General features: G+C 35.1%; 1 long non-coding RNA gene across 1 annotated transcript; it reads left to right on the plus strand.

Moving 5' to 3' along the window:
* The first annotated feature begins 13,844 nt into the window (after positions 1 to 13,844).
* LOC148271780 (uncharacterized) lies at positions 13,845 to 18,734 on the plus strand. Its single transcript, XR_015825018.1, has 2 exons — positions 13,845 to 13,906; positions 18,150 to 18,734. It is a non-coding gene; the product is annotated as an uncharacterized LOC148271780 (long non-coding RNA).
* Positions 18,735 to 21,650: the final 2,916 nt, after the last annotated feature.

Raw genomic sequence — 21,650 nt, forward strand, 5'->3', positions numbered from 1 at the left:
CCATTAATGATCAGTGTTAAGGCAAGTTTGCTTTATAAAAGTTTGTTGTTAAATGTGGTGAATTCACTTTTAAATCACAAAAAAGGAAACTAAGATTTTTTATTAAATTTTATGGGTTGGCAATCAATTCCCAAAACTCATTATTTTCGAAATGCAGAATCATTAATGATAGAGAAGCTTTAATTCCTTCATAATATAAACTTGTAGTTTGATCAGTAGTAATAATTAAAAATCCGTGGTAAAGGTAACAATTTGGAAAAAAAGTGAATACTTCTGATTTTTAACTATTACTCATGATCAAGCTATGAGCTGTAAAAACTTTTAGAGAAAGTTTTGAATTTCCCGCGGATTTTTTTTTCGATGGATATAAGCGCCAACGTGAAATAGCGTAAATACAAAATTTTACCAATAGGAATGTGTTATTATACCTAAACGTCAAATAGTTGTTACGGCGCCGTAGTACTAAAGCTAGGTTTTCCTAGGACAGCGGTGCCCGTATTTTAACGGCCGTAGTGAACGGTGATGCAGTGGACAGCCGTCGTAAAGGTGACTAGAGTGTGGTTTTCTAGGAAAACGGTGTTATCAACACCATTTAACACCGTTTTCCTAGGAAACCACTCTCTAATCACCTTTACTTTTTTTATTTTATTTTTTTTATTTTATTTTATTTAGAAAACATACAGTCATACAAAATCAGTATTAAAAACAACAATTTTTTAACATAAAAAGACCAATTAAGTTTTCATAAATTAAAAAGATATAAACATTAAATGTGACAAAAAATAAATAAGAATTTTAAGTGAAAAAAAGATAATTGTTGACATTTGCGTTTTCCATGGAGGTAATAAATTAAAATAAATAAAAATACCGAATGTACACTCCGAGCCATCCACGCACACACATGAACGCACATATAAAACATACACAAACATATACATTACATGCGGCACATATGCATAGCATAATGTGCCGCATGTGCGAAGTCAACTCGAATTCGCTTCATTAGTATGGTCCCCTCAATATAATGTATATATTAATCAAATTGAAAACATTCAAAAGAAATTTATAAGGAGCCTGGAATATCGTTTTGGTAACATTGAAAATGATTACAGCGCATCTTTGATCAATTTTAATATAGAATCACTACAAAAAAGGCGCCTTAGATATGATTTAATTTTTCTTTTCAAAATTCTCAATAACATAGTTGATTCGCCGTATCTTTTACAAAATATTGGTTTCCGTTGTCCTCTTCGCTATACTAGATTAAATTCCCTTTTTTATGTACCAACTTGTAAAAACAATTATACCTCGAATTCATTCATTAGACGCACCTGTAGAAATTATAACGAACTCAGTATTGATGTAGACATTTTTAACTGCACGTTGCATTTGTACAGAAAATTTCTTCATGGGGTCGATTATTTGGGATAGTTGCTGAATGTACATCTTGAGTGGTTTATGCTATGCATATGTGCCGCATGTAATGTATATGTTTGTATATGTTTTATATGTGCGTTCATGTGTGTGCGTGGATGGCTCGGAGTGTACATTCGGTATTTTTATTTATTTTAATTTATTACCTCCATGGAAAACGCAAATGTCAACAATTATCTTTTTTTCACTTAAAATTCTTATTTATTTTTTATTTTTTGTCACATTTAATGTTTATATCTTTTTAATTTATGAAAACTTAATTGGTCTTTTTATGTTAAAAAATTGTTGTTTTTAATACTGATTTTGTATGACTGTATGTTTTCTAAATAAAATAAAATAAAAATAAAATAAAATAAACCACTCAAGATGTACATTCAGCAACTATCCCAAATAATCGACCCCATGAAGAAATTTTCTGTACAAATGCAACGTGCAGTTAAAAATGTCTACATCAATACTGAGTCCGTTATAATTTCTACAGGTGCGTCTAATGAATGAATTCGAGGTATAATTGTTTTTACAAGTTGGTACATAAAAAAGGGAATTTAATCTAGTATAGCGAAGAGGACAACGGAAACCAATATTTTGTAAAAGATACGGCGAATCAACTATGTTATTGAGAATTTTGAAAAGAAAAATTAAATCATATCTAAGGCGCCTTTTTTGTAGTGATTCTATATTAAAATTGATCAAAGATGCGCCGTAATCATTTTCAATGTTACCAAAACGATATTCCAGGCTCCTTATAAATTTCTTTTGAATGTTTTCAATTTGATTAATATATACATTATATTGAGGAGACCATACTAATGAAGCGAATTCGAGTTGACTTCGCACATAAGTATAGTAAAGAAGTTTTAATGTATTTGGTGATGAGAATGGCTTGGAGATTCGTAAGATAAACCCTAGAAGTCTGTACGCCTTATCTACTATTGTATTTATGTGATCTCTAAATAAAAGCTTATCATCCATCAGTACACCCAAATCTCTCGCTTTCATTGAACGATAGACAATTTTCCCAGATAGTTTGTAGTCAAATAGTATACTTTTTTTCTTTCGAGTAAATGACATGACAAGACATTTATCAGAATTCAATAATAACTGATTGTCCTTGCAATAGCAACAGATTCTATCTAAGTCAGCTTGAAGAATTTCGCAATCATTTATTGAAGACACAATTTTAAATACTTTATTGTCATCAGCGTATAGCAAAAAATTTGAGTTTTGAATGCATAAACTTATATCATTGATATAAATAATAAAAAATAAGGGTCCAAGATGCGAACCTTGAGGGACACCTGATGGGATTGGTTTAAATGATGATTTAAATCCCTTGAGTGAGACCGATTGACTGCGGTTACTAATGTAGGAACATATCCAACGATACAGATTCCCCCGTATACCAATGTTCCAAAGCTTGCGAAGTAAGACCGAATGACTTATTTTATCGAAAGCCTTTGAATAATCCGTATATAAAACGTCTACCTGAAAACCTGCATCCATTGCATTCAAAACAATATCGGTAAATTCACAAAGATTTGATTCAACTGACCGTTTCTTATAGAATCCATGTTGATTGGGATTAATATGTGGTTTTATAACATCGAAGAGCTGATCGGTTACTATATTTTCAAGGATTTTACTAAAAATGGGAAGAAGAGAAATGGGTCGATAATTTACTACAAGACTCTTATTTCCTTTTTTATGCACAGGTGTAATATTTGCCTTTTTCCATATTTCAGGAAACGTGCCTTCCTTTATTGATAATTGAAAAAGATAAGTAAGAGGACGCGCAAGCTGTTTAATACATTTAGAAATAAAAAAAGGGTGTATGCCATCAAAGCCAGCACCCTTACTGACTTTAAGTTTTTTGAGATATTTTGTTACCAATGACTGATTTATTTCTATAGCATTAAGATCAATTACACTATTTTCTTCGGCAGGAACACTACAACTAGATGCATTAGTTTCCAAAAATTCAGAATGGAAATATTCCGCAAAAGCATTACAAATATTCTGACCGCCAATTACCAAATTATCTTTGTAGGACATTTGAAGAGGCACATCACACCCAGCTCGCTTGGACTTGACAAAAGACCAGAAAAGTTTAGGTTCTCGGTTAATGTTATATTCAGCAGTTGTGATAAAATGTAGGTAACATTCCTTATTCGTGCGTTTTTGTCTTTCCCTCAGCAAAGAAAAAGTATGATAATCAGACGCTTGAGAGTACTTTTTCCATTTTTTGTGAAATTTTTTTTTTTCTGAAATTAACTTAATTAGCGGTCGAGTGTACCATGGAGGATATCGGCAATTATTATTTGTGAGACGCTTGGGAACAAAATTATTTATAATTCCATTTAGAACAACGTAAAATTGCTGGGTTGCGTCTTCCATGTTCAGATTAGACAAAGTATCGAACCAATTAATATCATCTAAATGGGCACAAACATCATCGTAGTTTGCCTTATGAAATAAACGAACAAATCTTTGATTATCGGGAAGAATTTTGAATTGTAAATTGAGCAAAATTACAAGAGTCTTATGATGGGCGTCTTCCAGTGTTAATGGGGATACACATTCGGTGACTACGCAGTCAAAGTTGGAGATAACTAGATCTAGAATACGGCCACGAGTATTGGCATGCGAATTGAACTGGTAGAAGTTATTAAATGACATAAAATTACATAGAGACTTGCTAAGTGGATCATCCTTAGGATCGAGGGTGCAGTGAGTAAAACTGGGATTCGAAAGCCAGGCAGCATTAGATATATTGAAATCACCAATAATCAGGAAAATTTCATTAGGGGACGTTAAGAGTGTATCGGAAACTTTGTCAAAAAACTCGGATATCACTCGCAAATGTGAATTTCCATGAGGAAAGTAGGAACAGAACATATTTCAGGTTTTGTGATGTGTGATTGTGTTTACTTTAATCCAAATAACTTCCGCCGTTAGGTCCCAAGAATCTACTACAGAACTACAAAACATTTTTTTGACAGCTATAAGCACGCCTCCACCGAGAGTCTGCTGTGTTTTCTCATAATCACGGTCTCTTCGAAATACGTTATATCTACTATCAAAAATTTCGCTATCATTGATACTTGGAAGGAGCCATGTTTCAGATAAAAAAATCATATCATAATCATTAATCAAGACGTTATTTAAAAAATCATGAGTTTTGGAGCGAATGCCGCGTACGTTTTGGTAGTAAATAGATAGACTATTTATGGGATTAGCGCCTGAGAATATTAAAATATTTCAACCTATTAAACAATAAACTTAAAATACACCAGTAAAATTGATTTAAATTATATTGGACGCACCTGTAAAATGAGTCTCTAAATATCAATGCAGTCACTAAAGGCAAGTAGTTCGCTAAATTATACACATTAAAAAAGTTGAAAATAGTACAAAGAAAAGGTAAAAACAGAAAATAAGGAAAACAAGAAATAACACTAGTCAGCTGCTTCAAAAGTCATATTATTTTTTCAAGATCAGCGTCTGATGAGATTTTGGATATGGGTGATCCTTCATTTTTCCTAAGGAATATGTTGCCATTTTTCACCCAAAGGAATGCGTACTCTTTATCTATTTTCAACTGCCTCGCTTTACGCAGTAAAAGCTTGTTTGCGGGTGTAAGATGCTCATTAATGAAAATCCGGCTTGCTTCTCCAGATATTCCAACGTCCGCGGATAACAATTTTTTATGTCTGCGTGCTGCAGTTATAATCGTGTCCTTAAGTTCTCTTCTGATCAAATGTATTATGATATTAGGTTTATCGCGAGAACTGGATCCTGCCGTTGGCCAAGGTTGAACACGGTGAATAGACTTAATTTCTTCTTTTTTGATATTAACTCCAATTTTTTCTGCAATCTTAGAGAATGTGCGTATTAAATTCTCATTTCTGTCAAAAGGCACTCCACTTATTTCAACATTGGAAGCCCTGTCCCACTGCTCTCGTCGTTGCTGATGAAGTTCCAGAACATTGCATTTATCAATCAAGTTTTCAATTTTTGCTTCCATTAATTTTATTTTAGTATTATTCTTTTTAACGCTGTCTTTAGTCGCCTCGACCTCCCCAGATAAATAATTTATTGAGCTTTCCATATCTTTAATGGTTTTATTTAATGATTCAAAATTTTTATTACTTTTTTCTCCCTGCTCATTAAGCTTCAATAATATATCATTCTTTAGTGATTCAAATTTTTTATCAATGTATTTAATCATATAATGATTTATTTCACCTGATTGCTGCTTACTCCTTGTAGTCATTGTAGAATTATATTATGCACCCTCTTTTTATATGTATTCAATTTTTATAAATATTTTTTATAGTATGTTTTGAATAATTTATTTAGTTAGTATGTGACTTTTAAATATGCCTTTCAACAATAAATATAAATCTTGAGTAGGTTAAATCCGATTCATTCAATTAAATGTTTTTTTTTTTAAACTTAAATGTTTTGAAATTCAAGTGTTTTTATTTTGATAACTTAGTATTGTCACCATTCGTTAGATACAAGCACTTAGCACAGAAGTATTTGCAGAATATAAACACAAAACGACTTTAGATGTGAATTGTTTACACATAACACCGAAATAACGTTTGTGCGTATTTTACACTAAGCACTTTATAATCTCACTATGTTTATTTGTCAAAATGTTGAGTAATTATTTGATTTTTGTTAATTTATATGGACAGCGAAAATTTGTGTCACAGTTAATGTGGATGGTTATTGTTGTCATACATACATTACGATGGCTTTCCACTGCATCACCGTTCACTACGGCCGTTAAAATACGGGCACCGCTGTCCTAGGAAACCCTAGCTTTAGTGGCAGATCTGAACTAGTAATAGTTCTACATTATCTCTACCTCAGAGCGGCCGCAGATAGACGTGTTTTCTGTGCTCAAAATTTTAATGCCTTTTTCAAAACAAAATTTAGTTCGAAACATATATTTTTTGTGTTCCTTCTTACACAATTTAAACCAGGATCAATACCAAGTTATCTTTTGAATGAATAGTTTGTTCGAATTTGATAAATAATTCAAAAATGTAATTTTACGTCATATTCAAATAACAATTAACGACGTCATTTTACCCGTACACAAAAACAGTCAAATTGCACATTTATCTAGGACATACCAGCACTCGGTAGGTACTATGTACAAAAGTGTACACTAAACAGCCATATAATTATTACAATGTCGCGAACGCAGCCAACTTCATTCTACTAGTTTGACGTTTCGACGTTGGCGACTCAGACTCTGCGACTCAGACTCTCTCAGAATCTGTGCTCAGACCTCAGAAGATATCTGTAGTCTGTGCATGCGAGTTCAACTGTTATATTTTTCTATGGTTATGCCTACTGCCATCTGTCATGTATCAAAGTGCCCAGGTTTATAAGTAACGCCTAGTCATATTCATCAGAATCGGCACATAACACAAATTTGACAGTTTCAAGCCAAGATTCCATAGAATGACGCAGAGAAACGAGTGTGAAGTTAGCAACTTAAAATATTCTTCGAAATATTTTATGGCTGTTCAAAGCTTGTTATTTTACAAAAACACCGAATTTCGCGTTATTTTCAGAAAACACAAAATTTCGCGTTATTCGCGTAAAAATGCCGAATTTCACGTTATTTTTCGTTTTTTCGCGATCTCGAAATTTTCCGGTCTCTAGTCATTTATAGTGTATTCATACATTAATAGGTATTTTTTCGACAGAAAGTAATTGATTTGCCCCTACTTACTTACAACTTCTACATCCTCAAAAATGGAAACAATTTGTTCAATATTGTTCTTTATTTACTTTTTTTTTCTCATGTATCTCTATAATAATGTATAAACTTATGTTTTTGTATATAAATGTGTATGTATATATGTATATGTACATGCATGTATGTATATGTGTGTGTGTATGTATGCATATGCATGTGTATGTATGTGTGTATGTTTTCATATGTAAATTTATTAAATATTTTTCTATGTACCCATATACCTATGTTTTTTTTTTTTTTTTTTTTATACGCCTCCACTCGTTTGCGAGTGATTTTGGTTATACCTATGTTGGTACATTTCCTTATTTTTACTTATTATTGTATCGTTTAGTTTTTCATATGCTATCTTTAATTTTAACTAAATTTACATAATTATGTTTCACCGCTGCACTTGAATGTAATTTCTAATATATGCAAAAGCCCGTAGGGCGTGTAAATTAATAAATAAATTAATTTCATTAATGAAAATTAAAAACAGTACTGGTCCCAAGTGACTTCCCTGTGGTAAGCCGCTAGAAGCGTAAAATGGCTGTGATTTTGTAATATTCGTAAGAACATCACGAAGAGTCTCTTACGAATGTGTTAGTGAAAAAGTCATGTACCGCATTATTCGTTTCAATTAGCTTCGATAAGAAGCTTTCCAGAAGTAATGAAATTAGCAAGAATAACACCAATTTACAAAGGAGGAGAAAAAAACTTAGCTTCTAACTACAGACCTATTGCAAACTTAACCATTCTAAGTAAAATATTTGAAAAAGTGCTGCACAATTGATTATACCAACACCTCAAAAACCTTAATTTTATTGCAAAAGACCATGGATTTCAAAAAAGAAAGGGTACCTCCACAGCAATGACATCAGTCTGCAACTTTATACAAACCAAAATTGATAAAGGAAATACAGTGACTGCACTCATACTTGACTTCAAGAAGGCATTTGACACAGTCCACATAGATACCCTTCTAGATAAACTACAACATACAGGAGTTAAGGGACAAGCTCTCAAAATATTTAAAAACTATCTACAATGAAGAAAACATTTTACGAAAATTAAAGAACACAAAAGTGAAATAACAACAATGCAATTCGGAGTACCTCAGGGATCAATATTAGGACCATTGTTTTATATAATATACATTAACGACATAATACACAGTGACATAATGGGAAAAAAAACAATCTATGCGGACGACTTAGGAATTTTATATGAAAACAAAAATGACATTGAAACGACTAAAACCATCAACAATGACGTGCAAAAACTATTAGAATGGACAAACAAAAACTTCTTAACACTAAATGCCAAGAAATGCAATATAATACATTTCGAAACACAAAAGAAGAACCATAACATGAACATAAAAATAAACAACGAAACTCTTAAAGAACTAGAACATGTGATTTACCTAGGACTCACAATGGATAGACAATTAAAATGGACAAAACACATAGACGGACTCACTAAAGTAATGGCATCACTATGTAGCCTCTTCTACAAAATTAAAGATTTAATACCAAGAAAGGAAAAAAAATATGATGTACAAAGCCTATGTCAAAAGTAAATTGAGTTACATGATCGCCTTCTGGGGAACTGGCAACAAGACAGACATAACAAGAATACAAAGCCAACAAAATAAAATTCTTAAACTAACATACAACCTACCCTACCTGACCTCTACGACTGAACTGTACAAAAAAACACACCAGTTTGACATAAACTACTTGACTAAAATTGAGACCTTCAAAATTGTGCACAAAATAACACTGGGAAACATAAAAGACGACGACATAATATTAGTCAAAAATGCTGACATACACAAATATAACACCAGACAACAACAACACTATCATATTGAAAAAGCAAAGACAAACACAGGACAGTCAAAAATACTAGATAATGGACTTAAACACTACAACGACCTACCTTACTACTTAAAAACTTTTAATGGAGACAAATTTAAAATCAATCTGAAAAAGCATATGATGACTGAACTAACTAGACGAGACATAAAATGACTAGACAATATAAAATTTCTAATGTAACCCTAATGGGTTTTTTAAAATTGTGAATAAATAAAAAAAAATAAAAAAATGGAGACCACTTAGCATGTCATGTCTTCGTTTCGTGAGTTCGTTCATATCCCATACATCAAACTTGCTCAATAACTGTCAAAATCGTATTTACCTCTCGTTTTTGCTACATGCGAATAAACACCTTGCAACTCTTGTGCCAACTACTCAGGTCATTTGGTCAAAAGTAATTCTGATTACCTCACTTCTGCAGCACCACTTTGGTAAGCTGTTTTATTACATAAGATATTAGTATGTACCTCATATTTATATTGTTTTTAAATTTTATCCGTAACATTTGATCAGTAAAACTACATTCCATATATGATTATGATATACATAAGTATTTTCTATGCATGATTCTATTGATGAAATTTTAATTTGACTTCTGTGCTTATAAGATAAATATATAACACAATACGTTTTATATAAACAATTATTTTACATTTGTATAGGACTAATAAAGCTCAAATCTGTAATATAGCAAAGGGATATATTACTTACTTTTACTGGAGACAAATTTAAAATCAATCTGAAAAAGCACATGATGACTGAACTAATTAGACTAGACGAGACATAAAATGACTAGACAATATAAATTTCTAATGTAACCCTAACGGGTTTTTTAAAAGTGTAAATAAAACAAATTTAAAAAAAGCGTCCCCTCACAAAAACCCAAAAAAAGCGGGAATTTCGTCATAACTTCTTTATTTTTTAATATTTTTACACTAAATTTTGATCAACTTCAAAGTATTCTCCCTTAACTCCAACGCGCCTCTGCAAACGATCCTTCCATTGTTCAAAAACTTTTTTCAAATTCACTTATCGGGATGTTCTTTAGGCCTTCCAGCGATTTTTTTTTTCCTCCTCCACAGTAGCAAAACGCTTTTCTCTCATGTCCCTTTTCTGTCTGGAAAACAAAAATAAATCACAGGGGGCTAGATCCGGTGAGTCTTGTAGTAGTAGTAGGGGGGGTGAACAATTTGTGTCATGCCGTTTTCGGTGAAAACAACTTTACGGAGAGAGCGGTGTGGTCGGCACGTTGTCATGATGGAAGAACCAGTCGCTTGTGCGCCAAAGATCTGCCCTTTTCTTTTAGATACTCTCTCTCAATCTTTTTAAAACCTCTAAGTAGAACTTCTGGTTAACAGTTTGACCCCGAAAACGAACTACGCGTGTACAACACCTCTGCAATCAAAGAAACAAATGAGCATTGTCTTAAAGTTTGACTTTACTTGGCGAGCTTTTTTAGGACGAGGAGAGCCAGGTGTCTTTCACTGGCTTGATTGCTGCTTTTTTTCGGGGTCGTATCCGTAACACCACGATTCTTCACCAGTAATCACCTTGAAAAAAATCAAGGTCTTCTTTGAGCTGATTTTGAAGCTTAAAACATGTCTGAAGTCGACGCTCCCTTTGCTCGCCTGTGAGAAGGCGAGGGAGAAATTTGGCTGCAACTCTTCGGATAAAATCATCTGAATTGAACTCCATGATATTTCAGACATCTCACAGAGTTGATCATCAATGGTTCGGCGATGGTCTTCACAAACGAGAGCATTGATTTTGTCGATGTTTTCGTCAGTTCTTGACGTCGAGGGGCGTCCTGAACGGAGTTGGTCTTCAATTGACATTTCTCCATTTTTTAAATGTGAAAACCACTCGCAGACTCTGGTTTTACTTAGGTCAGCATTCTCATAGTTTCCGCACCCGATTTCCCCAACAGGAAACAAAATTTCACAGCCGCGCGTTGCTTTCGACAATCGGCCATCACGTTTTCGGCAAAATGGAAAAAGTTGTTTCACTAAAAAAATTCTCACAGACGAACTGATACACTCACAGCAACAGAACTTCTCAGGAGACGTGTTCCTAACGAACACCGGATCGAAAAATGGGTATCCCCACCATAGCGCGATTTCCGTTACTTTTGGGTGCCCCCTCGTCAAATGATTTATATATTGTAATGTACACTGTTTTAAGTGCAATTCTTTTAAAACCACTGGCGGAACGTTTTTTTAGATGCATTTGAAGTATTAAAAAAGTCACGATGACCTAGATCATAGCTTAAAAATTTGAGCTCGTTATTCGATATATTTATTTAATAAGGATGGCATCTAAAAGGGAGCAAATTGACACCATTCAACACTAATTAATATAACCAGCACCCTTATGCACATGGTAATAAAGGCAACAAATATAATATAAATATATTTATTTGAAATCTAAATGAGAAAAATAACATAGCAAAAACTGATTTTAAGCGACATTTTTTAAGGATGGTGACGCGAGTGACGATAGTTCAAGATCACAAACTTACGATCTTACTTTTAGGTCGCTTTAGCATTATACTGATCACATTAAGTTCCCGTAACAGACGATCGAGATATGCTGCAGTTTATTTAATAATGTAATGCCCTATGTGTCACTGGGTGCGAATAAGGGTTTGACCATGATGATGAAGGACCACTAAGTCGACCAACACTTTCAAAATTCAAAACCTCATTTTTTTCACATCAAAATAGCTTTTTTATGCTTACAGCTAGCTATTATTGTGGCCGCCACTGGACCGCTGTCATAATACTGTTTACTTAGTGTTTACATATATGGAAATAATATTATAATGAATAAAAAAACTTACTAAAAGTAATTAAAAAGTAAGAGTTTAAATAAATAAGAATAAAAAACATGATCAAGTGCACAAACCTTTTTTTTTTAAAAAAGGCAAAATATATATTTACGTACATATTTCAAGGGATAAAAAAAACCGATGAGAAGCAACTTCAAAAGAAATAAAAGACAGTAAGTTTAAGTTAATTTAAAAAACATCTTCAGAATTAATGTTAGGAAGATAGAAAATATCAGTCTAGTGCGTCTAGAGGGGACATGGTATGCAAGTAGATTAATTAGTTCTGGGGAATCAAATTTATTATTTACAGTTTTGTAAAGCAGGATCTGATCGAAGATATCTTTCTGTGTGTTACTGAATCAAGGTTATGAAATTTCAAAGAAGCTAGGTATATAATTTGGAAAATACAAATGAAATTTGTGTGTATATTTATATATATACATGATCCCGTAACTTCGAATCGACATTCGAATATTCGAATTGATACTTTAAGAATGAAATCGTTCCGGAGTTTCCACCCCCTTCTCACACACACAAATACAATTTTACCGACTATGCGATGTCGCATGGGTAAGGCCGTTTTCACACCTGCCACGCAAATCCATACTACCCGATATTTTACCGCGCTTATCCTGCAAACGCATACAAAATCCCTTGAATACCCTTGAATTGTATTTGTATGTGTGAGAAGGGGATGGGGACTGCGGAACTATTTCATTCCTAAAGTATCGATTCGAATATTCGAATATCGATTCGAAGTTACGGGATCATGTATATATATAAATATACATACAAATTTCATTTGTATTTTCCAAATAATATACCTAACTTCTTTAAAATTTCATAACCTTGATTCATTGACACACAGAAAAGATATCTTCAATCAGATCCTGCTTTACAAAACTGTAAATAATAAATTTGATTCCCCAGAACTAATTAATCTACTTGCATACCATGTCCCCTCTAGACGCACTAGACTGATATTTTCTATCTTCCTAACATTAATTCTGAAGACGTTTTTTAAATTAACTTAAACTTACTGTCTTTTTTTTTAAAGTTGCTTTTCATCGGTTTTTTGAATCCCTTGAAATATGTAGGTACGTAAATATATTTTACCTTTAAAAAAAATGGTTTGTGCACTTGATCATGTTTTTTTATTCTTTTTTATTTTAACTCTTACTTTTTAATTACTTTAAGTAAGTTTATTTATTAATGTTAATATTATTTCCATTTATGTAAATACTAACTAGAAACTTTTAACATAACTTTTTTACTTCGATTTTAATTATTTAATTACTTTCATTTATGTTTTTTTTCCCTTACAATATTGTACTTAAAAAATTCAAATAGTTAATTGATAAACTTAGCATGTAATATAATATGTAAACTTCACCGGTCCATTAGAGTTAACTCTAAATTTATGTACTATAAAACCACATTATTAACACATTATAGAATTTATACAATGGTTTCAATATGTCGGTACAAATATATACATTTATATATAATGTGTACAATTACATTATGAGGATAACTTTTACTGTACAATAATAATATTTATGCTAAGTACCTACTTGTTACAATGTATCAGTATTATTGTACATGTTAGGGAGGGGGACTAAATATATTGTGTGAGGGTGTGTATTTACTAAATATTTAGTCGTGTTGTTACCACCTTTATGTAGGCACCTAGTTGGTGGCCTAATTTTGTGATGTACAAAGTTATGTGGGTGCACAGAATGAGAGCAAGTAAAACAGGGTACTTACGTTTTACACAAAGATTTATTCACGAAACTAAACTACTGAAGCTAACACATTGAAAGAAGGATTCTAATAACTATATTAGGCAAAATAAAATGAAGTTGGTAAATCTAAATTGGCGGTACTTTTGTGCCTCGAAGACGCGTGCGGTGAGGTCGGAATCCGGTAGTTTTCTCTTGGCCGGTTTGGCCCGTTCGTACGCTCTACGTCGGCGTTCGGCAATGTTCGGCTCGTGCCGTCGTTGTCGACCCGCCACACAGCCCCCTTCCAAGTTTTGAAATCTGTTTTTCAAAACTGACGCTGTATCACCCTCCTGCCGCTACGCGTTGTGTATGCCGGTTGTTCTGTTGGTGTTTCCGTTTCTGCTGGACTGGCTCGTTCTTCCGCTGTCTGGAACGCCGGCTTGCACCTGTCCAGCGAAACCTTTTTATGTTCGCCATCCACGTCCAGTGTTACCGTCTTTTCCGCCCTGGTGATGACCTTGTAGGGCCCCTTGTAGTTCGGCATCAGGGGTTTGTACACTCTGTCGTCCCTCAGAAACAAGTGTGTGGCTCTCTTTAGTTCCGGGTGGATGAAAACGTTACCTTTATTGTGGTGCTCGACTGGCCTTGGTTTGACGTTTTGCATGAAATTTACCAGTTGCCTAGTGTAGGAGTCCGGGTCAATGTAGTCGTTCGTCTGCTCCAGGATGTCTGCTGGTAACTTTAGTTTGCACCCATACAGCATCTCTGCTACTGAGTGCTCTGCATTCGTGCGCAGTGTGGCCCTCAGTCCGAGTAGTATGGTGCTGATCGATTTTGTCCACGGAACAGGGTGGTGAGCTTTAATGGCCGTCTTCAGCGTTCTATGAAATCGCTCGATCATGCCATTACTTTGTGGATGGTAAGGCGTCGTGTTGGAGTGTGCTATGCCTGATCTGGAACAAAACAAGTTAAAGTCCGTAGACATGAATTGCCTACCCTGATCAGTTATAATTTTCTCCGGTACGCCGTATCTCGCAATCCAGTTGTCCCAGATGGCTCTGATGATTGTGTGGGTCTGGATATCTGCGATAGGGATTACTTCCGCCCATCGAGTGTATCGGTCGATACATGTGAGGCAGTACCTCAGTCCCTCTGATGGTGGAAAAGGTCCGATGAGGTCGACATGGACCACGCAGAATTTCTGTCTCGGCATGTCGATCTTGATGATCGGTGTCCTCGTGTGTTTGTTGACTTTGCTCTTCTGACAGGGTATGCAGGCCTTCGTCCAAGCTGCGCAGTCTGCTTTCATATTTTTCCAGACGCCTCTTTGACTGATGGTCTTGGTCGTGGCGTCGGCTCCTGCATGGTTGAGGTTATGCACTTGGTTGAAGAAAGATCTCTGTAGCGTTTTTGGGATGTACGGTCGCATGTTGCCTTTGTTGAGATCGAAGACGATTTCTTGTCCCTGCATGTTGGTTTTGATCAGGTTCAGAGCCGTGTTCTTGTCGTCCAAGAGTGCGAGTAGTTCGTTGTCCTGCCTTTGTTCTTTATGGATCTTTTCGAACGATATGTTTGCCTCTTGTTCGATCATGTCGATTCTTGATAAGGTATCGGCGACGACGTTGTCTTCTCCTTTTATGTATTTGATGTCCGTGCTGAACTGTGAGATGTAGTCTAGATATCTGAGTTGTCTGGGGCTTTCTTTGTCGTGACTTTTCCTTCTAAACACGAATTGTAGTGGTTTATGGTCCGTGTATATACAGAATTCTCTGCCCTCCAGATAATGTTGAAAGTACCTTACAGTCTCAAAAATGGCTAGTAGTTCCCTGTCGTACGTACTATATGAACCCTGAGCCTTGTTCAACTTTTTTGAGAAGAAACTTATCGGTTTGTAGTTGATGCCGTCTGTGGTTTGTTGTAGCACGCCTCCGATTGCGTAATCTGAGGCGTCTGTCCCCACTGACATCTTGCTGCTTTCCTCTGGGTAGCTAAGCTTAGTGGCGTTGATCAGCGAGTTCTTGACCTCTTCGAAATCGTGTGTAGTGACTTCGTTCCACTCTACTTTTCTGTTGTCATTCTTTTTTGCTCCCTTGAGGTAATCGTGTAGTCGTATCAATTTGTGTGCTGCTCGTGGTATGAATCTTCGGTAGAAGTTTCCCATGGCCAAGAATCTTCTCAACTGCTTAATGGTTTCTGGCTTGTTGAGGTTCGTGATGGCTTCCACTTTTGTTGGCGAGGGTCCGATGCCTTCAGCCGAAATTTCATAACCAAGAAATAACAGTGTTTTCTTGGCAAACTCGCATTTAGATGGGTTTACCACCATTCCATGATCTTGAAGTCGCTGGAACAAAGCTTTTAAGTGTTCCACATGTGTTTCTTCGTCTGGTGAAGCGATCAATATATCGTCGATATATGCGTGTACTCCTTCTAGACCTCTTGTGACTTCGTTGATGTGACGTTGGAATGTTTGTGCAGCGCATGATAGTCCGAATGGCATTCTTACAAATTCAAATAACCCGAATGGTGTGGTTATAGCTGTCTTTTTAATGTCAGTTTCATTAATTGGAATTTGGTGATATGCTCGTTGTAAGTCAATTTTGGAAAAAATTTTACAGTTAAATAAGTCATTGCATATATCGTGGATATGTGGCAAGGAATAACGATCAGGTACCGTCTGTGCGTTTAAGCTACGGTAATCGCCACAAGGGCGATAAGTACCATCGCTCTTCTTCACCATATGCAATGGAGAGGCCCACTCACTCTTGGAGGGTCTACAAATACCTTGAGCCACCATGTGATCGAACTCTTGCTTCGCCTGCCTCAGTAGTTCTGGGGACAGCCGACGAGTCTTACACATAACGGGTTTGCCACGGGTATCTATATGGTGGATTGTGTTGTGTTTATCCAGCCCTGCGTATGGTTTATTGATATCTACTAGTTGTGGATACTTCAATATGAGTGAGTGGTAAATGTTGGTTTTGTCTGTTAATGATATGGAACATGTTATGTTGTTGTTTGTGGAGATGTCAAATGCTCTGACTATCTTGCCGTTTGTATTGTCTACTAACCGTTTGTTCCTAACATCTACTAACAGGTGGAAGTTGTGGAGAAAATCTGCTCCTATAATAGGGCGTGTCGTATCCGCTATTATAAACTTCCATGTAAACATTTGTTTACATCCCAGATTCAGTGTTACCGTGGTAACTCCGAAATTCTGGATCGTAGTCCCGTTCGCTGCATAGAGAATTAGCTTAGACTTTTCTCCATGGCGTTTGTGTAAAGATCTAGGAATTAATGATATTTCCGATCCGGAGTCAACGAGGTATGACACACCGGTATCACGATCTTTAACAAAGAGACGTGTTGTGTTGGTTGAATCAGCCGCCTCCGCTATGATTCGACCATCTAGTTTTTTGAAGCTAGATGCGGTTTAAATTCACATGGTGTGACGCATTTCTTAGCTTGATCGCCAAATTTTGTGTGGAAGTAACAAAGAATAGTTTTCTTGTTATTTCCGTTGGCCCTATAGCTTGTTTTGTTGAAATTGTTGTTGTATTTGTTGTTATTGAAATTGTTACTGCTGTTACTTGTTGTGTGTTTGAATCTATTGTTATTGTTGTTGTGACTATGCTGTTTGTTGATTGTGTGAAATAACTTCTCTACCTTATGGGTTAGAGCTTGTACGGACTGTTCTAAACTACAAATGTTATTTTTATTGTTGGTACCTACTACCGCTACATTATCCTGTGTGTACACCTGTATTAGGCGATCTGCTATCGTCGCTTGCCTATCCCAGTCATCTTCGCTTATGGCTAAATGCGCTTGGATCGTCTTGGGCAGTTGTTGTATCCACAAGTATTGCAACGTCGTTTCGTCTATTTGTAAACCTATTGCTAGCGTCCGCATCTTCTCTAAGTAGGCTGGATGGGTTTCGATCCCCAAGCTGTAAGGAAGAAAACAGTTTTTTCTCCTTCTGTCCTGTGGACAGCCCATGCGTTGGATTATAGCTTCCTTCAGCCTCGTATATTTTGCTCGGTTCGGTTCCATGAGTAAAATATCTGAAACTTGTTCTATGTGCGCTTGTTCAAGTTTTGACACTAAGTGACTATAACGTGCGTCTTCTGAAACTATGTTTGCCAACTCGAATTGTGCTTCTATCTCTTTAAACCAAAGTTCGATGTTGTTCACCCATAGCTGTGGTAGTTTAACGCTAATCCTATCCGTGTGGAACATGTTGTTTGCTGTGTTGATATTTGTCAAGTCAGTGTTGTCCTTGTTAGCCATTGTTTACAGTTTAAAAATATTCGTTTTTAAAAAAAAAATTCAGAAAAATGTATGTAATAATGATTACAGTATAAGTTAAAATATTGAAATAAAAGTATTCAATAATGAGTGTAGTTGTATTAAAAAGTTAAGTTTAAATTATTAGATTTAAATTTAAATTTTTATTTAAATTTCAAACAAAAATATTTATTTTTTAAATGTCAGAGTCACTATTTGTTATGTATGTACTGTGCAAGTTATAGAAAAGAAAATTAAAAACAGAAAATTTAAATAATTATTTTACCATACGGCGGAACACATTTTCCAACTATTAGGTATTTGTATTCTCCAAGCCTGAGTGGTCCCCTCAATATTAATATTCCTTTTGATTGTCCGTTGTACAATATATCAAGTTTAAAAATGTTTATGGTAAAACTTCAAATCTGTAACACATAATAACATGCATAGCCTAGGTTAAAAATATAAACATATATAGTACAGTCACACGATATAATGTATATAGAAAAAAAGTATGGATACTAATGTCCACGTACTAAGTTAAACATTCGTCGGCTTAGCCGCCCGAATATCTGTTTGTTTGATAGTTTCAAGTTGTTTACAAAAATAAAATTTTACAAATTGCAAGTATTGTGCACGACTGCGCCAGCTGAAAAATATTTCCGATAGATTTCGCTGGTAAAAAAAAAACTTACTCCCGCAGTGCGTTCACAAGGAGAAAACTTTCGGATGCCTACGTCACGCTTGTCTCGCCATATAATATTTGTCAAAAATAATTATGTTCCGGTACCCTGTAAGTACCTCTACTCAATCTGGCACCCTATGTAAATGTTCGTGTGAATTGTTTGTGTGTTCGACTCAAGAAAAATAAAAAAAAATAAAATTTATATGTGTTGTAGGAATGTATTACTCGGCGTGCGATTTTTGGTGAGCGAGTCGCTCGAACGTATTATATTATGTTTGTTTATAATAATTTTAGTTAAATTATGAATCACCTGTTTGAATTAATCCCGGCCGAGTAATATTGTTAAGAAATTAATCACAGTTTAATCAATTCACTAGTTACATTAATTACATTTACATTAGTTACGTTTACATTGAAGATTGTTACCGACAGAAAAATTCACTCGATTCGCTCGGTCTTTGAAAAATCTAATTCTATTATATATTATAATTATTATAATATAATTCTATTATACTAAATTAATTAACCTTACAATAAGTTAACCTTGAAATAGATTAACCTTGATTAATTACAAATAAATTAAAAGTGCAATCAAATTAAAAATGAAATTTTAAATTTTTCATGTACCGACCGAAAAAAAGTAATTGTTGTACAATTTTGTCAAGCGAAGATATTTCTGTCTGAAATTTTGCGCAATTTTTATGGAATTTGAATGGGGTCACCGTGATTGATTGTTTAATGTTGTGTTTTCGTGTTCAAACGTCGGGGTATACCACTTTTAGTCGTATTGTTACCACCTTTATGTAGGCACCTAGTTGGTGGCCTAATTTTGTGATGTACAAAGTTATGTGGGTGCACAGAATGAGAGCAAGTAAAACAGGGTACTTACGTTTTACACAAAGATTTATTCACGAAACTAAACTACTGAAGCTAACACATTGAAAGAAGGATTCTAATAACTATATTGGGCAAAATAAAATGAAGTTGGTAAATCTAAATTGGCGGTAATTTTGTGCCTCGAAGACGCGTGCGGTGAGGTCGGAATCCGGTAGTTTTCTCCTTGGTCGGTTTGGCCCGTTCGTACGCTCTACGTCGGCGTTCGGCAATGTTCGGCTCGTGCCGTCGTTGTCGACCCGCCACAGTCTCTTAGATGGTTTGATCTCGTAAAACGATTTTTTTATATATTTTTTTTGTATGGGAGTTGCTTTATTATTTACCTTGCTTATAATATACAAGGTTTATATTTCAAAAAGTGAATTTCTCTGCAATTAAATATCTTAAAACTTATCTATCTAGTTATATTAATGTGGGCTAATCAGGAACTTCTCAGCATTTGCTCAAGTGGAGAGGAAACCACTTAAAACTCTTCAAGAGAAGCCGGCCTGTTGGCAGTAGTCAACAGGCCTTCCGTTTCACTAGAGGAGTGTTCGGCGTTTTGTTCCCTACTTTGGTTTATTTTACCTATTGCCTGCACTATATTTATAATGTATGATACTACATCTACTACGTAGAACAAATGGACGATGAAAAATAGTAAAACTAGTATATATGACAAAAATGAACGGTAACGTGAGACGAGAACGACCAAGGAAGACGTGGCATGATCAGATGAACCAAAATCTTAAGTCTGGTCATGTCAAAAGCAGACAGAACCGAAGAGCATGTATGACAAGATGTATGAATCTGGAAGAAGCTAGGAATGTATGCCAGAATAGACGTGTCTGGTGGTCCATTCTCTCTGCCTACACCTACGGGGAAATGGCGTGATGGCAGTAGTAGTAGCATTTGTACGGACATTTTTAATTCGCTCGTAACAAACGTCATCGTGTACTGCGGACGAATTTTTGTATTGTCCCAGCGTTCTATCCTACGTGGTCGAGGGTGTTCACGAAGCTGGGACAAGAAAATGTTGTCATATATATTGTATTGTCCACATATAATCCACATGCAGTTGACTCTGCTCCACCCTGTTTTATGTATATTATGTAATAAATACATCTACCTACTAGTAAGTTCGGGTCAAACCACGCTGTACCATAACGATCTCCTTGGCATTTTAACTACAACGTTTCGATACAACCCTCACGAGCCAGGGGTAAAGTAATAAGTATAGACATGAGTTTAGCCAAACAAGATGCACCAAGAAACTTTTAATTGGGCGGTATGCTATAAATTCACTCAAACTTGCTTCCATGCAACGGTTCTTGACGGTTAAGTATAGCGGTGTTAAAAATCGGTTATGCAAATCAAACAAAAAAGACGGACAAAATTAAGCGGAAGGACAAAATTAAGCGAATTTCCACGACTTTTTTACTGGTGGTCTTAGTACCGGCTGAAGGAATGTCTCAATTGGATATTAAAAAAATGTATACATTTGTTGCAACAGTGTGGAAAAATATTTTTTAGAAGGAAATATGGAAGTCTAGGTATTTACAAGGCTCATTACCTGTCTTTGGCTGGTTTAAGTGGCCACTTTACACATTGTATGACATTCACCATTCTGCCTATGTGCTAACATCCACATTTTCTCCATTCTTCCATCTGTTGACTTTGACAGGTCAGAAGCCCTGTAAATGCCTAGACTTCCGTATTCCCTTCTCAAAAATGACTTTTTAGATCTCAATAACTCCCTAGGGAGAAAATCCAGTCATTGTGAAAACATTTGTTTGTTTAGAAAATCAACAGCAAAATAAAAAAATATATGCACAACATTTTAAAAAAGTAACGTAAAATAAATTCAAATATGTTATCCACATAAATACACTTAAAAAAATCTATTTTAGTTAGATATTAATATTAAAGTGCATGTGTGTGAGTTTTTGTATGTGAGGAAGCCTGGGTATAACGAAGTGGAGTGTGGTTTTGGTAGGTATGTGAATATGTGTTTGTGTTTGAGTGTGTATAGGTGTGAAGGTGGGTTTATAGACATACGCAAAACAATGTTGAATGAACTGTGGTAATAAAAGAAGTATAAAATTAAAAAATGGTGTTCAGACGATGCCTAATAGGAAAATTGGTTCAGCCGGATGAATCTCACCCATATGATAAGGGTTTC

This window comes from Micrasema longulum, unplaced genomic scaffold (genome assembly GCF_059751315.1).
Source record: "Micrasema longulum isolate JH-2025_06_02 unplaced genomic scaffold, ASM5975131v1 h1tg002657l, whole genome shotgun sequence".
In the NCBI taxonomy this organism is placed as follows: Eukaryota; Metazoa; Arthropoda; class Insecta; order Trichoptera; family Brachycentridae; genus Micrasema; species Micrasema longulum.